General features: G+C 31.0%; 1 long non-coding RNA gene across 1 annotated transcript; it reads right to left on the bottom strand.

Moving 5' to 3' along the window:
• Window positions 1–1,107: 1,107 nt before the first annotated feature.
• On the bottom strand, window positions 1,108–10,771 carry LOC127705410 (uncharacterized). Its single transcript, XR_007983869.1, has 2 exons — window positions 10,612–10,771; window positions 1,108–8,085 (listed from the first exon to the last, which is right to left on the bottom strand). It is a non-coding gene; the product is annotated as an uncharacterized LOC127705410 (long non-coding RNA).
• Window positions 10,772–18,626: the final 7,855 nt, after the last annotated feature.

Consider the following 18,626-nt stretch of genomic DNA (forward strand, 5'->3'; position numbering starts at 1 on the left):
ATTGTTGGCATTGTAAAAGGTCATATTTTCCTCCATACATGTTTTTTTCGTTGTTTTTGCCTTTGAACTATGTTTCAGTAACTGCAAGTACTTTGAGATCTGTTAATTGCTTTTTTTTTATTTATATCGATCTGATGAGTCAAGCTCTTTTTAATAGATTTTTGTATCATTTTTGGGTTTCGCTGTTTCATCACTGTCGCAGGTTACGCAGAGGGTTGGGCACCCGCTAAAACGTTTAAATCCGCCATGTTTCGTATGTGCCAACCCCAAGTAAGAAGTCTGTCATTTAGTATTGTCGTTAGACGCTGTGTATCTTACTTAACATTCGTTTGTTTAACTGCAAATAAATCGATTCATTGGTTTTCTGGTTTTAATTTTTTAATATTTTGTCAAGTCTAGGCCTTTAATGTCTGTTATCATGTGATATATATTTGGCTCATTGTTGAGAGCCGTACGGTGACCAACAGTTGCTCATTTCTAAATAATTGTATCTCTGTAGGATAGTTGTCTCATTGGCAATCGTGCCAATTCTCTTTATTTAAAATTAATAACCATAACGGTGACAATTTCATTGACCAGATGCCAACTATTCTCGTTCTTTCCCGGTCGATCGATTAAGTAGATTTTAAATACCAGTTATTGGTATATTATTTAATTTATTGCAGCAGTATGTATTCATGAAATATTTGCCTGAAAACGTGAGGACAGCAATTACTCAACCAGATATTCCCTAATTTTTCCAAACCTTACCAATAACAAAGTTTTTAACAAATGGTGAACATAAAGGATTGACTCAAGGACGCCTTGTTAGTTTTGCAATTAAGGAAACTTCTCCTCTCTCGCGAGGGATGAAATGTATCAAATAGCAGTTGGGGTATAATGTGTTGTATTGAACATGCATATATATTGCAATTGGATTTCAACACACATAATAGACAAGATTGTTGTGTAGATTGGTTGCTGTCTCGCTGTCGTTTTCCAAAATTTCCTCCGGGGGAACATGCTATCAATTTACCCTTAGAATGAAAATAAATCTCATTATGTGTCAGTATGGTTTAGATTCTTTTTTTTAGCAAAACCTTGAAATAATACAATTCAAAGCTAAAGCAGTTGTAATGTTGCATCAATTTATTTTGCTTACCAACAGAAATTACTAATACATAAATATACATGTAAAATGATCAAACTTAAACCATTCAAGGATGTAAAGGAGAAGGTATGATTGCGCCACGCTGGCATCATTACATCCTTTTGGAATCTTCCATTTGATATTTAAAAATGGGAAGCCTTCACCAAAAAAAATGTTTTGCCACATGCAGTGCAGACAAATTTAATAATATTAACGTTATCTAATGTGTAGGGGGTAAACTTCTTATCAAATATAATTGTATTGAAAACAAATAATTATGGGGTAAGTATATTGATTATGTAAAATGTAAGATGTTGTGTGAGTTTTTATTATTATTACTATTTTTTTAATAATGAAATCTTCAAAGCCACTTTTGTATTCAAGTGACAAGACGATATCATTTTTTAATTTGAAATATTTCATCTTAATAAAAAGACTTTAGGAACTACAAATTCCTTATTCTGCTTTCATACCTACTTTTTATCCTTTTTATAACATGTATCAAAACGACTTAAAACAAAAGTATAGTCTTAATCAATATAAAACGGCGTTACACATTTCACATTTAAAACTTTAAATCATACTTTACTCATTATACACACATAAAAAAATACATTGCACAATTCTGACACAAAAAATATACAAACTAATCAATAGAAAATCCGGACTTTCAACATTACTTATACATGTTATACTTAACTTAGATATCTGACGTATCTCACTTAAAGTGGCACTAGCTACGAGATATATAAAAAATCGAATATATGATTTTTTTTGTTCAATCATTTATGAAAGTGAAATAGTGAAATAATTATTCGCTTTTAGCAGCCAGTATGGGTCAATTTTGTTAAAATAAGCTAAGAAACATTGATGATGAATTATTCACTTGCAAGTGAATAATTCGACCTCATGGAATCCGTATTCATGCGAACATCAATTTAACCCCTTAGCTAGAGATGGATAACACATGAATTGTATGTGTAAAGCTATTCAAAGGAAAAGAATGTCAACATTGAAAGTGAAAAAAGGTTAATCATTTGATTGACTGATTCGATCCACAAAAAATCATTCTTATACAAAAAATGATAAACTTAATTTTTAATCTATAATATGAAATTAAACAGACCTAGAAAAATCCAATAGCAAGAGTTCGCTTAATATATTAACATTCATATATATGTTTACATCGCTTATATGGTCATCGGACGACTTTCGAGGTCAACTCGATAGTTAATTATATGGCGTCTAGTCTAAAATACACACGAAACGAAGCTACGTATTACCATGCCCTTGCCCTGTTAATTGTTGATTATAGACTTATAATAGTTTGGATGAATGTTTTTCATTGTAATAAATCAAATATGAGATTTTGAGTCAAATCAGTGATCATGAATTTGACAGCTAGTGCCCCTTTAATTACAAGTTGCTTTTTTCAAATAACCTTCGATGATCAATTTTGAATCATTTTCTTCCTCCAAATACAAATGAATGGTATCTCTGGTACTAACGGTAAGTGAAATGCGTATACGTTTTTTTTTTGTAACGTATTAATGTAAGCTGCAAACATATAACATATTAAAATCTAATTAAAACAACATTTAGATTAATTCGCCTTTTCAAAATCTCAAGAAATAAGGATAATCTCATTGTTTGTACACAACAAATGAACATACCGTTACGTCATTGGTTGAACTTCCAATATTAAAAACGTTCTAAACCAATCACAATGTTTTGGTTAATGCTTTTAAAAATGTAAACCAGAATGCATTAGATTCTGAAACGGTCAATTGGGAAGCAATCTCATAATCAGATTGCAGAACGTAACCAAATTTTGGCCTGTACTTAAAAGCGGTTATGAACATTATGAACAATACAACTCTATCCGGCTTTTATTAAAATTGCATGTGATTGATTTGAGGTGTCAAGATACTTTATTGCATGTCAACACCGACACCATTGTTTTGACACACTGATGGTGATGTTCGCGATGTGTGTAATTAAATTTAAAAAAAAACAATATAGTTATTTCCTATAAAAATATATACTCAGACTGAACAAGTTCCATAACTGGTAATTTTTTTAATATAATTTAAATAGAACAATTATATAAAAATTTCTTACGGAAAGATACAATTCGTCTGAATATGTTTCTGTACAATTTTTTTCTTTCGATTAAGCAAAATCAAAATATTGCGATTTAAAGTAAATAACTATAAAAGGGCATTACTTTATTATTAAAACTCCACAGATAACTGTTTATGATAGCAATTACATGAATACACAGGTAAAATATTCTACGACAAATTTAGACACTTTTGCACAACCTAACTGATAATCAATTTCGGATTTGTGACATAACGTATACTTTACTTAAGTTATTTAAATATCTGACGTGTGTCAAGTACACATACATATCTAAGGTAAAGTAGGTTTTTTCAGATGTGTTCTGGTACACGGGAAATAATCAGAATTAAATCAAGTTCAATCGACCACTATTAACGCAATATATATGTCTGACACTTACAAGTACAAGTTAGGTAATTCTACGTTACAAGTCCGGAATTATCTGTTAAGTATATGTGCAAGTAGCAAACAAGTACAAATTATGTTATTTTACGTAACAAGTCCAGAATTCTCTGTTAAGAATAAGTGCAAGTAGCACACAATTGAAATAAGAAGCAACTTCATTTTCTCTGTAGTATGTAACAAATATTTAGCGTGCAATATTCGCGGGTAAAGCACACATTTTACCTGGAAATGGTGACGTTTATTTAGGTCAACATGATGTTCTTGTCATTCTATAAGTTCACAAACGTCGTTTACGTTTATCCAGAATCTCCTTGCATTCATATTTCCCAAAAGTAGGAATTTGTTATAGAAATATACACTAAATTTGTAAGTCTGAACATATTTCCATACAATTGTTTTTTTGTTTTTGTTTCTTCATTTCAGTAAACGTTTCAAATAATGCAATCTAAAATAAATTTTTGTGTAATATAAGGGTATTCTTTCATTAGTAAAACTACACAGATAACTGTTTTTAATAACAGCTACATAGATACATATATAAAAACTACATAGGTACATATATAAAAACTACATAGATACATATATAAAAACTACATAGAAACATATATTAAAACTACACACTCAGATAACTGTTTGTGAGAACAACTACATTATTACACATATAAAAATACACAGATAACTGTTTGTGAGAACAACTACATTATTACACATTTATAAATACACAGATAACTGTTTGTGATAACAACTACATTAATACACATATAAAAATAACACGGATAACTGTTTCTGATAACAACTATATAAATACATAATTAAAAAAAATATTCTAATTTTAAAAAAAATGTTGAAAGGAGAAGGTATTACAACGTTGCTGCATTTTGGGATCTTTCATTTAATATTTAAAATGAGCAGCCTAACCTGAAAAGAGTTTTTGTCACAAGGTGTCTGATACAAAGATGTTAATATAAGTCAAAGATTTTTTGTTGTTGATCACGTAAAGTTTTACCGAAAATAATTAGCTATGTAATAAAATTTTTAACAGTATGTCATGTTTATAATATTTTGAATGACATTTCTGCATTCTTTAATGATAAGGATCAAATGATGACTGTTTTCATACCTTCTTCTTTCTCTGGTAATGATAGGGAATCTTAACAATAGACTAGTATTAACTATGAAATTGCAATACACATTGCACATTTGAATAGTTGAATAATACTAAACATATTGTACACACATGATTTCATATTGGTAAATTCCACAAACAAAATGATCAACAATTCCGGATTTGCGACATAACGTATAATATTCTAAGTAAATTAAGTATCTGACGGATTTCAAATACATATGTATTGTAAAGTTGTATTTGACTGAGATTCATTCTGATAAACTGATATAATCGAAATTGAATCTAGTTCAATCGCCTTTACAAACGAAATATACCTTACGTTACAAGTCCGGAATTCTCTTTTTAGGATGTTCGCTACTTTTGTTTTGGATTTTTTGTCAGATATTCTGAATCCTCTGCTTTTATCGATGTAGTGACATTTAAACAAAATTTAATCGCTAACACCTACTTTTCTTTTCAAAATTTTATTACATATTGTTTAAAAAGCCATTTTTTTAAATCTTATACATTTTTTATTATTTTCTCATAGTTTTTGAAAGAAAAAAGGTGTCAGTGTTAAATGTATGAAAAATCTAGAGATAATCATTTCCCGCACAATTTTCTTCTTTTATCTCAAAAAAAAAGGACACGTACCTTTCAATTCTTTCTTTTTTTTTTAGTTCTATTATTTATATAATATCAATTTATAACAGTCTTTTAAAAAGCTTGTTATTTTGAAACGGAGTAACGAACATCATTATGTATTAGTGAAAGTAGCAAACAATTTAAATAAGTAGCAACGTCATATTCCCTGTAGAACGTAACCACAATTTAGTGTGCAATATTCGCGTGTAAAGCACGCATTTTGCAGATAAAAAAAAATCTGCAAAATAAAAAGTGACTTTTATTTAGGAAAACATGAGGTTTTTGTCATTCTATAAGTTTACAATAAAATAATATCTTATAAACTATAAGTCTTTTTTTTTTCTTATCTGACTGTCTACTGTGAAATATTTTTAAAATGTATCAGAAATAACAAATAATGGAAAAGACACCAAGTATGCATTCCAAGCTGGACTCAATTATAAAGTTTGAAATAAAAACTATGTTTTCAAAGGTAAAAGGGTGTGCACGGCTTTTCATGGTAGAAACAGAAGAAACATTGAATAATAAAAAAAAAAACATACTACAACATTGACAACTACAACAAAATAAAAAAGTACCCTTTAAAAGAAATGAAAAGTCATGTGCTCTAATAGGTTGCACTTTGTAAATAGAGCTGTTTTACAAACCACGCCTAATTCGAGAAGATATGTGAAATTCATAGATATTTTGTTTTGTTAACCAACTGGTTCCCAGTTATGATCTCTATAGTTCATCTCATAGACACACAACTTGGGAATTTTACCACTATAAATACACATGGATAGCGGCCAAATGGAAATCTCCTGGAGAACCATAGAGAATGGAGGTGTATTACATAATTTAGTATTAGTTTAAACTCTAAGAAGTTTGAGGCATATAAATGTTGAAAATATGTCGCACAGTTCTATATTTTGACCTTTGAAAAAAATAGAAGAGCATATAGTATGAACTTTCCATTCTAGGATAAATTTTTTACGAAACTTTATAATAAAAGTGTCACAGTTTTAGCCGTAAAATTAATTCCTATGGGCAATTGCGTTGCCTATGTTTACAGAAGTGCAACCTATAAGCAGATCCTGATCCACTGGTGGTATCCGTTATTTTGCGTATATGACAAGTACAAATTCGGTGATAAGTTACATTCAAAGATATCACACTCGAGGAAAATTGAAGTGGTGGCAACAATTTGAACATATCTGAGGTCACCTTTGACACATATATAACTGATGGCTAACACAAGCATGAGGAAGTTTATAAAACTTACAAAGGATTAACTTTCACTTGGTTCATTACCTTCTTTGTAAGGAACAATTCTTTATCAAGAGATATATAAATTCCATATAAATGCGCAAATGGAATGTACCTCCACATAAACAGAAATTTCACAATGGAAAAAGATTTCAACCTATAGTTCACAAATACTTAGTCGAAACACAAAAAAATAAAGTAATAAAGAAACCATAGAAGTGTAACAATATTTAAGAAGGTGATTTAAAGGTTATTTTCATCTCTGCATTTTATTGCTCTTTAACATAATGCATTCTTCAATTATCACTCGTTCATTGAAATTTGTTTTCTTTATCAGTATTTGTGATCACAAGAATATACTAAATAACTATTAAACTTTATTCAGCTATCACTACGTAAAGAAGAAGAAGAAGAAGAAGAAGAAGAAGAAATTTTTTTTTTAAATACGATCGTATCACCATTACTGTTTTGTGTTTATATCATATGACAGAACATCCATAACATAAATGCATACAATCATTTACTTGTAAAGAAACATCATAGAAACGCGAATTATTTGTGCTGGTTTTGAAAAGTAGCCTATCGATATCAATGTTACTGTTTCTTTTTATTTTAGTTTTCCTATAGAAAAAGTTTTCCCTTAAGGTGGTATATGTAATATTACTAATACGCCTGAAATTCAGGAACTCTACTTCATAAAGTAATTTAAAAAACCTGTATGCAACGCTATTTTAAGTATTTTAACCATTTGTGTTTTATGAAGAGCAGAAGACTGTACAATAAAGATGTAAAAACTCTGGAGTTATCAGATGTATGTAATGAAATAAATTTCCTGAGAATTTAACAGTGTTAAAATAGAGACTATCACTTTCGAAAGCCGCATCAAACGGTTTTCCCCATTGTGAACAATTTAATCTGAATTCGAACCTTAAAATTTTAAGCACATATGTCTCAGCTTCAAACCGAGCCATTATACATATTCAAGTTTACTAATGGAAGAAAACGCTACCATTGTTGTCTACCTGAATTGCGTATCTTGACCCAAATGTATAAATGTCGACCCCTTTATTGTTATAAATATGTATAGCCTTTTTAAAACAATTTTGAGACATAGCAAAGATTTAAAAGACTGAAACGCAATTTTTATGAAAGTTAACGTTAAAGCTGAACATGTTTATAACAAGAACTGACCAGTTTATTATCATGGAATCAGGTTATGTATAAAGATGTCATCCGGTCCTTTGTATCATCATGTCTGATTTGATATATCCACTACTCCATCTGAGCGTCTTGTTATACGGAATATTCAAGGCTGATGAAAGCGAACAATCGCAGTGCCACCAAGCCCCGTTATTTCGTGCACAATTAACAGTATCACGATCATAGGTTTTGAAATTACATCCATCGTTCGCACTCATATGGTTTCCTGTAATCATTTAATAAATGTTGCATTCTTGAATAGTTGCACCAGACATGTTTAACACTTTTTTACATTAAAGTCCATATTATAAAGATGCTGTTGTTATTTATAGTGTTTTTCAAAAAATGTTTGTTGTACCTTTTTTTACATCGTTGGCTTTCTTGTATGAATTTCTTCACATTTTTTTTTTATGAAAGGGTTTATATCTTTCTATCATATATGAGGTTTTCCCTTATAGTTGAAGGACGTACCATGACATGAAGTTGGATACAACCACGTCAATTGGTAAATATTTATCTTTTTGGCATCATAAAAGTATCTTTATATATCTATAACTTCAACAAAACCGGGAAAATGTATTAATAAAAGTAATGTATTGGTACCAATCGCCTGGTTTGAGTAATAACCATTTATATGTCAATACAGCTTTAGTATACCCTCTCTATTTTTCTAATTGGAACTAACTATACAAAAACAAGATGTGGTATGGATGCCAATGAGACCACTATCCATCAAAGTTCAAATGAAGTGGGTAAATGAATGCCAGGTTATCATATCGTGTCATATAAGAATAACCCGTAAACTTTCCAAGGTCATATCCAGTAGTAAGTTTCCAAGCCCCTACAGGTTGGCTGTTTCTCACTGATAGTACCATCCGCAAAATAGGCTGAGCTCTGGTATGGCATGCTGTTCATTTATTTTCAATTCTTAAATTGTACAAACATTCTTTTTCGGCTCCTTTGACAAATTTGATCGTATTTGAAATTGTCCGGCCAATTTACTTAGACACTTTTGGAATCAGAGGCCTTAGGGTATGGTTTGCTGAAGACTTTTATGAGTTAAGGGCGTGCACGATGATGGTCATTCAAGAAACGCGTGTCATGAACTTATATCAGGTTCGTACTTTTTTCTTTTCATTATTTGATGGTTGTTATGTTTCATATAGTTCTTAATAGAAAGAAAGGGCATAACAGGATCAGACTACACTGCAAAAAAAAAAAACCAAAAGTCTAGAAAGTAAACTGTAAATAACGATTGTAACCCCAAACGTTTATTAAGGTGGTACCAAACACCTTGACTAAAATTAATTTGGATCGTTTAGTTTCATAAAATTTTGACAAAATATTAACTTTGACCCTTTGACAAAAATATAAAAATTTCAAAAAACTTGAATCGCACACTTTATCGGAAAAATTTCATTGGATATATAGCAGTTTGACAAACACTTAATTTGATCATTGAGAAGCTTAATATTTCCTTAACAATAGAACGTGATTAAAACGTTCAGCTGATTTTTACAGAGTTATCTCTTTGTAGTGTTATGTACCTCCTTAAGCCAGCAACTACCAAAGGAATTCTAAAATTCTTGTTTCTATTATATTTCCGATAACATAACTTGCATTTGTTCTATCCCAACAATCATAAAAAATGGAATGGTTATCATTTTATCTTATTACCATTTAAATGTAATTCAGAATGAGATAATTTTCACATCTTGAAAATTATTACTAGCTGAAAAGAACAGAATTTCACCACCTTCCACCACATGCAGACTGAAATTCATAAACATTTTTTCCTTCAATCATAATGTAAAATATACAAATAAGAAGATGTGGCGATATCCATCAAAGACGATAAGAAAGGGATGTAAAGAATTGCATATCATCGTTAGACCTTCAACAGTGAGTAAAACCATACTATATAATAAGCTGTAAAAGGATGCCAGAAAGTAAAATAATACAAAATAGAGAAAAACCGACAGCCTGATTTATACTACAACAACATGAATATAAAGGGGAATCAATTATTGCATAGGGGAATAAATGACGGTTACTGGCTTTTAGTTTCTGACAGACACGTATAAAAAATGTCAGGATTAAAAATGCTTGTGAGCGCTCAACCCTCCTCCTTAACATGGAAAAGTGGAGTATCCGCGCAACATTTGAACATGTTGAATACACTGTCAAAATATGTAGGAAAAAATCAAAATAACAAAAATACCAATCTCCAATGCAAATTATAAAAAGAAAGTCACTGAATGCTTGTTTAAAGCACAAATTAACTGATAAGTATACCATGTTTCCCAAACACATCATAAGCACTGTTGGACAATGTGTTTGATGTTTAACTGTTAGATATTAAAGCATATTTAAACAATTTAATACTGTTTTGTATTTGAAACATGTTAGACTGCTGAAAAAATAAAGAAAATAACTTAAGATAATTGAGGAGACAACAATTCATCAGATACAAAATAAATTTGAAAACAGCAGCCTATGGACTTCAACAATGAGCAAATCCAACACCGTATATAGTCAGCTAATAAAGACCCCGACAAGACAAAATGTAAAGCATTTCAAAATAAGAAAAACCAGCTGTCTTATTTAAGATAAAAACAAAAACAAAAAACAAATATGACAGACATCAACCAACGACTATAGTTCATTTACATTAGGTCTACTGAAGAAATTCTAGCGTATAACAATGATTGATTTTATGAAAAAAAAATAATACGGGAATCAGATTATATACCTGCATTTCCACTGTATCCAACTGTTCTCAAAGAGTAATATGATGATGCAGGATACACACGAAAATAGCTGTACTCAGCATAAAAGTTTTCGCCTTTGGAATTAACCAGTTCGACCCGTAGTTTATAAGATCCAGTGCTGGTTAGAAGATTTAGGTATTTGTTACCTTGATAAAGACATATAAGTTTATACCAGTTGTATAAATAATTGGTATCATTTTGGAGGTAGTCACTATGTAATAGAAATAGATAAAATTATAATTTAACTAGATTACTGTTAGTAAAACTATAAAAGATCAGCGTCTTCAGTAATACTAGTATATTCACATTGGGACGGATAATCTGAAATCAAAAATCAGACAGTTTTAAATGAGACGTTTACCCTATCGACGCACAAAGTCTTGGTCTGTTAAGAGTTCATGCGATTCTCTCTTGGTTTTATTTATTTCAAAATAGAGGCGAAAGATACCGAAAAGACATTCAAACGGATTTATGAGTTTTAAACAACGATAAAACTACTGTTGTCTCAACAAATTAAGTTAAATTTTCTGCAGGAAAGAGCATTGATTGTTTTCGTATCCGTCAAATATTTTAAAGAAAGATAACTTTTTACGAGTTCTATCGATCATATAACAACCAAAATCGGAACTACTAACCATTCCGGAGCACCTCATCTTCGCTAGGCAAGGTTTACGATCCAGTCCCCTCCTCTCTACCCTTGTCAGATTAAGCCAACATTTGTGATCACAATGTTGCACCATCTAACGGAAGAAAGTCACGCCCATTCCGACCACATCATTCTTGACCAATGGCAGCACTTGAAATCTCTTGGATGTGGGTGGGTTGTGTTTAGTGTTTTGCAAATTTCGTGAAGAACGGACAGAACATATACCTGGACATTCCATCATTTCCTCTAGAAACATAACCAGGAACTTCAATTACTTGATTAAGAACTTTAAAATGTCACTAAATATCGTCCTATGATTTGGGGGTTAAGACTTCTTGCACAATCAACACGTGGTAATTGTTTATTTTTATTGTTTAATTGTTTAACATTTTCTACATTTACACGCGATCAGTTTATAACCGCTTTTTGATTGCATGCATTACCTCGTGGATCCGAAATTATATCTTAATCCGCCAAGGGGGAGAGGAGGGGACTGGATCGTAACTCTTGGCTAGCGAAGATTGGAGCACCTGAGTTCACCCGCTGTTTTCGGTAGGATTTCTTTTGCTTAAGGTAGCAATACACAGATAGGAGTGTAGTTTCGCATTTTGGCTCCGGTGGATTTTTCAAATATGAAAGTTACTGTGCAATTAAATTCATTTTTAAGACAGCTGACGACTAATTTAGCCTTCAAAGTGGGTTTATAAGAACATCAAGATTAATTTTTAGATGTTTTATACACTATTTTCTGTGAGACTGTTGAAATTCTACTTTTGGCAAAAATTTAGGGGAAATAGATGACATCTTTACACCCTTTTTGCAATATTTTATAGCAAATACATGCAGGTTGTTGCTATGGATACACCAAAAAGAATTTATCTTTAACCATTTCAACTACTGGATATCATATCTATGGAAGATACTGATTAAATACATATGCACATATATGACACAAACAGTGAGCTTAATTTGTAAGTAAGTAAGGAAAAGGGGATGGTAAAATTTATGAGGGTAAATTTTAAATATTTTTTCCTAACTGTATATTGTTACCTTATGTTTTCTTTGTATTGGTTTGTTGACTTGTTTGTATTTTCGTCTTTTTTAGTTTTTTTGCATGACATTGTTAGTTTTCATGTGGGGTACAACTCGAGCAAACTTTGTATATACCTGTGACGATTTTGACCAGTTTGTCATATTACTGCATATGCAAATATGAACTCTGATGTAGCATGGGATAAATTGATACAACATCAGATTTAGAATTTAACAAGAGTTAAAAAAAAAGACACAAAGGAGAGACTATTTTCCAATTCATGAACAATATCTTTTTGTTATAATAGTATATGTATTATTGCGAATATCTTATAAAACTTAAAGAGACAATAATATGATTTTTTTTACAAACAGAAACATCGGTTTAAAATGGCGACTTCACCTTTTGAAAATAAACACATAAACATATTTATTCTAAAACCAGTTGTTGGCATGACACGGGTTATGTTCTTCTCATATATTTTATGACGGTATAATACTAAACCCCTAACAGGAGGGATTGTGCCTGATATTAATATATAATCAGTTTAATTGAGGTCTGGAGCTGGCATGTCAGTAACTGCTAGTAGTCTGTTGTTATTTATGTATTATTGTCATTTTGTTTATTTTCTTTTGTTTCCTATTCTGACATCGGACTCGGACTTCTCTTAAACTGAGTTTTACTGTGCGTACTGTTGTACGTTTGTTTTTTCTACATTGGCTAGAGGTATAGGGGGATGGTTGAGATCTCAAAAAACATGTTTAACCCCGCCGCATTTTTGCGCCTGTCCCAAGTCAGGAGCCTCTGGCCTTTGTTAGTCTTGTATCATTTTTAATTTTAGTTTCTTGTGTATAATTTGGAGTTTAGTATGACGTCCATTATCACTGAACTAGTATACATATTTGTTTAGGGGCCAGCTGTAGGACGCCTCCGTGCGGGAGTTTCTCGCTGCATTGAAGACCCATTGGTGGCCTTCGGCTGTTGTCTGCTCTATGGTCGGGTTGTTGTCTCTTTGACACATTCCCTATTTCCATTCTCAATTTTATATACTTTGTGAATACTCAATCGTTTATCTATCATCTTTTGAATAATCATAGTTTGACTCGTATGCCAATTATTTGTTATTTTATATATAATACGTTTGAAGCTGGTCCAATTGTTAAAACTAACAACATATAGAAAAGGGGTCTATTTTATTGACATTTAAAAATTTGAGATCGTAAAAAGAAGCTTTTTTAGATGATAATATAATGTTCTTTTCGGTGTTTATTATTACCTTCGTGGTCTTACTCTTTAACATTTAATGAAAGGTAATGAACGACCCAAGCAAAACAAGTTTGTTATAACCATAATTGGAACATCGTTGGTCTGTTGTGATTTTTTAAGTTATAGTAAAAACCATTGAATACCTTTTTTATTAATTCAACTACATTAAGACATTTTTGTTTATAGATTCCTTGTTATCTAATTATTTTTTTCTTGTGAACACTCTGCCAGGAAAACAATATCAGGCATGATTTGTAAAGTAAGTGTTGTAAATTAATATGCAAATGACAATTCAATGATGTAACAAACAAAAATGAATCGTCGTCTCTCCAAACAATCCGACCAATATACCCCTTCAAGAACAAAACTACTATACGCCTATCCAAAAAAGATGAATGTACAGCATTTTCATAGAATTTGTCAAATGTACATAATGAAAAATACATAAAAGTAAATTTGAAACCAGGACTACTCACCAAGCCAAAACTCGTGCCGAAGATTACCAAATCCATTCTCATACTCAACCCAGGTCCTAGTAAAATTTTCTCTTCCGTCTATTCTTCTTTGAATAACCTATAGATATATTTGTTTATAAAAAGACAGTACAATTCAATATTTTATGTGATTTAAAAACAATTAAAAGCTTGCTTTGAAAATTAACGTTATGTTTTGTAAAAAAGGCTATTTGCATTATTTCGCCTTTAATTTCACAATGCTCAGTACTCTTTCAAAGAGGAAACAGTGTGTGGATAAATACCATCACAATAAACTTTGACATTACACCGATTATATATATAATTGATGTTATAGTCACTTAGATTTAACTTGTAATCAGCATTCCAAATTAAAAACAGATTGAAGAAATTGATCAAACTTTGCTACATTAAATGTAATACAAAATGTCTTAAAAATCAATACTTTATAAAAAGAACACACTGATTCAAACACATAATTTTCTGAAACTGACATACTTTATGATAAACATTTTATTGCGGTTTGAGGACGTGTTGTTTTTTTAACAAACAGTCGAAATGCTTATGGGAAACCAACTATGCTCATCTTCTTCCTCATATGAGGCAGCCTTCATACAGAAGCGTATTAAGAAAAATGAAAAGAAGCTACCATAATCCTGTAACGTTACGTTCCGCTTCTCATTTTAAATTCAAATTTGGTGACTCTGTAAAACGCACCTATCCCATACAATAGATGCAATTTGGCCTGTCTTATATCTTGATTCATATTTAGAAATTGACAAAGTGGGTCGGTTGAGGGCAATATCACAACAAAAGGGATGATTTCAGCTTTCCAATTGAAAACTTTCCATTTCTATGTAGCAACATTCAAGCAGTGCCTACATATATATCCCACTTCATACGATATTCCATAGCATACGTTATCATCATGATTTCCTCGGTGAAAGTTTGCGGAAGCTATAGCAACGAGGGTTACAAGTGGTGAAATTGAAGTTTACACATGGCATTACAAAATGGTTGACCGTTATGGAATATCTGTGTCGTAGAGGACAGTGCATATGTTCGGACTATCATAAAACGGTCCTCCTTTTCTCAAATGCGACATCATAGAATGGACCTTATCACCAAAATAACCTGAAATCATCCACAGTTTCGGTAGGGTTCCTTTTGTTTAGTCTTAAGATTTCTATATACTGTTTTGTGCACTAGTTTTTCTTTTCGTTGTTTCATTTGAGTCATGGCGTTATCACTTTCTCTCACTACAAAAGTCTAAAAGTCTGAAAAGACCAGTTTTTGTCTTAATTTGCATGAACTTTTACTCGACATTCTCCAAAAGTATGACTTGTGTCTTAATTTTTCTTGACAAATTCTCATTTATATTTAATTTGTATGAAATTTACTCGACATATTCTCGACATTCTGAATATGGTCTTAAAATTTCTTGACAAATTCTTGACATTTGAATACTGTCTTGAAAGTTCTCGACATATTCTCGACATTCTTATTTTTTCTCAGTATGGCTTGACATATTCTGAACATTTTGAATCGTGTCTTAAATTTACTTGACAGGTCTGAGTTTTACAAATCATGACCAATATTCATGATATAACTTTAATCTTTATTTCTCTTTATATGATATACTGTTGTTTCAAGTTACACTTCTTTACAACAAAAATAAAAGTTGGGCATGTAAAATAATTGAAAATTGGGTATATAAATATTTTCAGAGACATATATAAATATGTGTATATATGTCTCTGATATTTTTACAAATGCAAATATGGCTATGAAATCTAAAGTATAAAATAATTCAAATGTGGGTGTGTTGATATAAAACAATTTCAATGTGGGTTTTTAAATAATTACAAATTTTGATTCCTAAATCTTATAAATTAAATGATTCAAACCAATCATACTGTAGACATATTTCATTCTACATTCATAATATTCAATGTTGATATGGTAAATAATTATTATACCAAAATGAGGTTTATATAAATAGCAAATTATGATGATATACAAATCATTCATTTAACAGAAGAAAAATTTGTGTAATGTCATCTGTTGGAATATATTAAGTATTACACATGGACAGGATGTTCCCCATAAAATTAAGGTATTCCACACCCCAGAGTACACCCAACTGTCAAATAGAAGTTATTGCTTTACCTGTAATCAGCCATACAACTTATCAGTTGACCGACCATGCCACTACAATTTAAAAAGTTTGTTGATAGATGAGAATGAAAATCATAATTTTGATGAAAAAAAATTGAATTGAAATGGATTTTCTTCATCAAAATTATGAAGCTAATTATTTCAACATAAAAACAAATTGAATAAATCCCAAAGATTAAAAGAAAATTATTATCTACTCCAGGAATAATAAAAAAAATGTATTTATGATGGGTCCCATCAATGATTTCTATAGAAATCATCGGTCTTATGAAATGGTTCTCAAACAGACATGCATAATATAGATCTAAACATTTTTTTTTTCAGGAAGGAGTTATCACAAATATTTATTTTTGTTAAAAAATTATAAAATTCAACACTCAAATTTGAATAAAAAATGTTTTTGGGTTGTTCTAAAAAATAAATAAGGTTTTTGAATCAAGATGGGAACAAATTCTTTGACCTAAACGAAAGCCCCCCCCCCCCCCCCCCCCCCCCCTCTTTTTTTAGCCACACACACCCAAAAGATGAATTGTGGGGTCCAAAAGAGATACAAGACACCTATTTTAGTAAAGCAAATTTGACTGGCAGTTTTGCGAACGGCAAAAATCTAAATGCTGTTTGTCAATACCTTCGACTTATATTCCAAGTGAAAACAATTACTTAAATGTTTTATAAAAATAAATCAAAATTAAACTACATGGGGGATTATTCGGGGTATTCCAACTTAGTTGCACCAAAAGGGTATCTTACTATACCAAATTAATCCTTGATTCTTCAAAGTTTAGTTTAGCCATAATAAAAAGGAGTATACAACAGCAATAGAATGTCATAAACAGTGCTGAATAAGTCTGTTCACATTTCAGGCGAATTTTATACTGTTGAGATAGTGTCAAGACATATTTAAGACTGTCAAGAATGTGTCGAGACATATTCAGACATTATTTAGAATGTCAAGAATATGTCGAGACATATTCAGACATTATTAAGAATGTCAAGAATATGTCAAGACAGATCGAGACAAATTTAAGACAGTCAAGAATTGGTCGAGACTAATCCAGACTCTTATCAGATGATACAGGAAGTGTCGAGAAATTTTAAGACAATGTTCATACTGTCAAGACACTTGTCAAGAAAAATTAAGAACCTTATTAGACAAATTCATACTATGTCAAGAATTTTTAAAAACTATTCAGACAAATTAAGAATGTCGAGTAAAAATTCATGCAAATTCAGACAAAAACTGGTCTTTTCAGACTTTTTGACTTTTGTAGTGTCTGCGGCTTATGAGTTACCGATACAACCTAGTTATCTTCCGACTCTTTTCTGCTGTTTTTTGCCTATAAAGTATGCATTGTTAAGGGTTGACTAGAAAGTAAATACTGTAAACAAACTTATTTTCTCGGATTCTTTATTTCGTGTTTAGCCTTTCGTAGCCGACTTTGCTGTGATTTATTTTCGCGACTTTTAAATTATTTTGACGTATTTCTATAAAGAAAACTAAAAGTCTAACATATTTACGAAGATTTATATTCGCGTTATTTTTCAACTCGCGAAACTCGCGAAAATAAATCATGGCACAATGTTAAATTTGCTGTTTCTGTTTTTTTCGTAGAGAACAAAACACAAATTTTACAGCAAGTCTTCATAATAATTTGAAAAATTATGCAATCATTGTTTTAAATCAATAAATTACACGATTTCGGGATGATATCTTATAGGAATCTAGCAGGACCAAGTGTCCGAAGTTTTGTGAAGGTTTTCTATCATATCTAATTATATATGTTACCGTCCAGCCGCCGTTTTTCATGTTGCAAAAGACCTTTAGCCCCTCAACAGGTTTGGAAGGAAATATTGTATATATTCTACTTTTGTGTTTGTATTCGTTCAATTTGGTACAATCTTCAGCATGTACTTCATTCTCTAAAATGTAAAAAGAACATACTAACCCTGTTCCCAATCCGAATTGTTTTTTTTAAATATTATATCTTATATTTTATTTATATATGTATTGCGAAATTAAATAGAAAAGTAACGTCTCGTAAAAGTGATATCATGAGACAAGAGAGTGAGGTTGATTGTGATGCTAATTTTATTGTGAACACGTTATTGTAATATAACACATTTCTAATTTTTAAACCAATTTTGAGTATAAGTTTTAGATGTAGACAATTGAATAACTTTTTCAAACCATTTAGATCAAGACTCAATAGAAAAAATGACAATCTTTTAAAGTATATCGAAGTAAATCCAACCAAACAATTTTTTTTTCATTGTAAAAATGATAAATTGATAATTGATTGGTTTTTAACGACACTTTGAGCTTTATTGTGCTAGTTCGTGCCGGTCAGTTTTTATTGGTGGAGAAGGCCAACGTGCCCGGAGAGAACCAGCGACCTTCGG

The sequence above is a fragment of the Mytilus californianus genome, unplaced genomic scaffold (assembly GCF_021869535.1).
Source record: "Mytilus californianus isolate M0D057914Y unplaced genomic scaffold, xbMytCali1.0.p SCAF_6, whole genome shotgun sequence".
Lineage (NCBI taxonomy): Eukaryota > Metazoa > Mollusca > Bivalvia > Mytilida > Mytilidae > Mytilus > Mytilus californianus.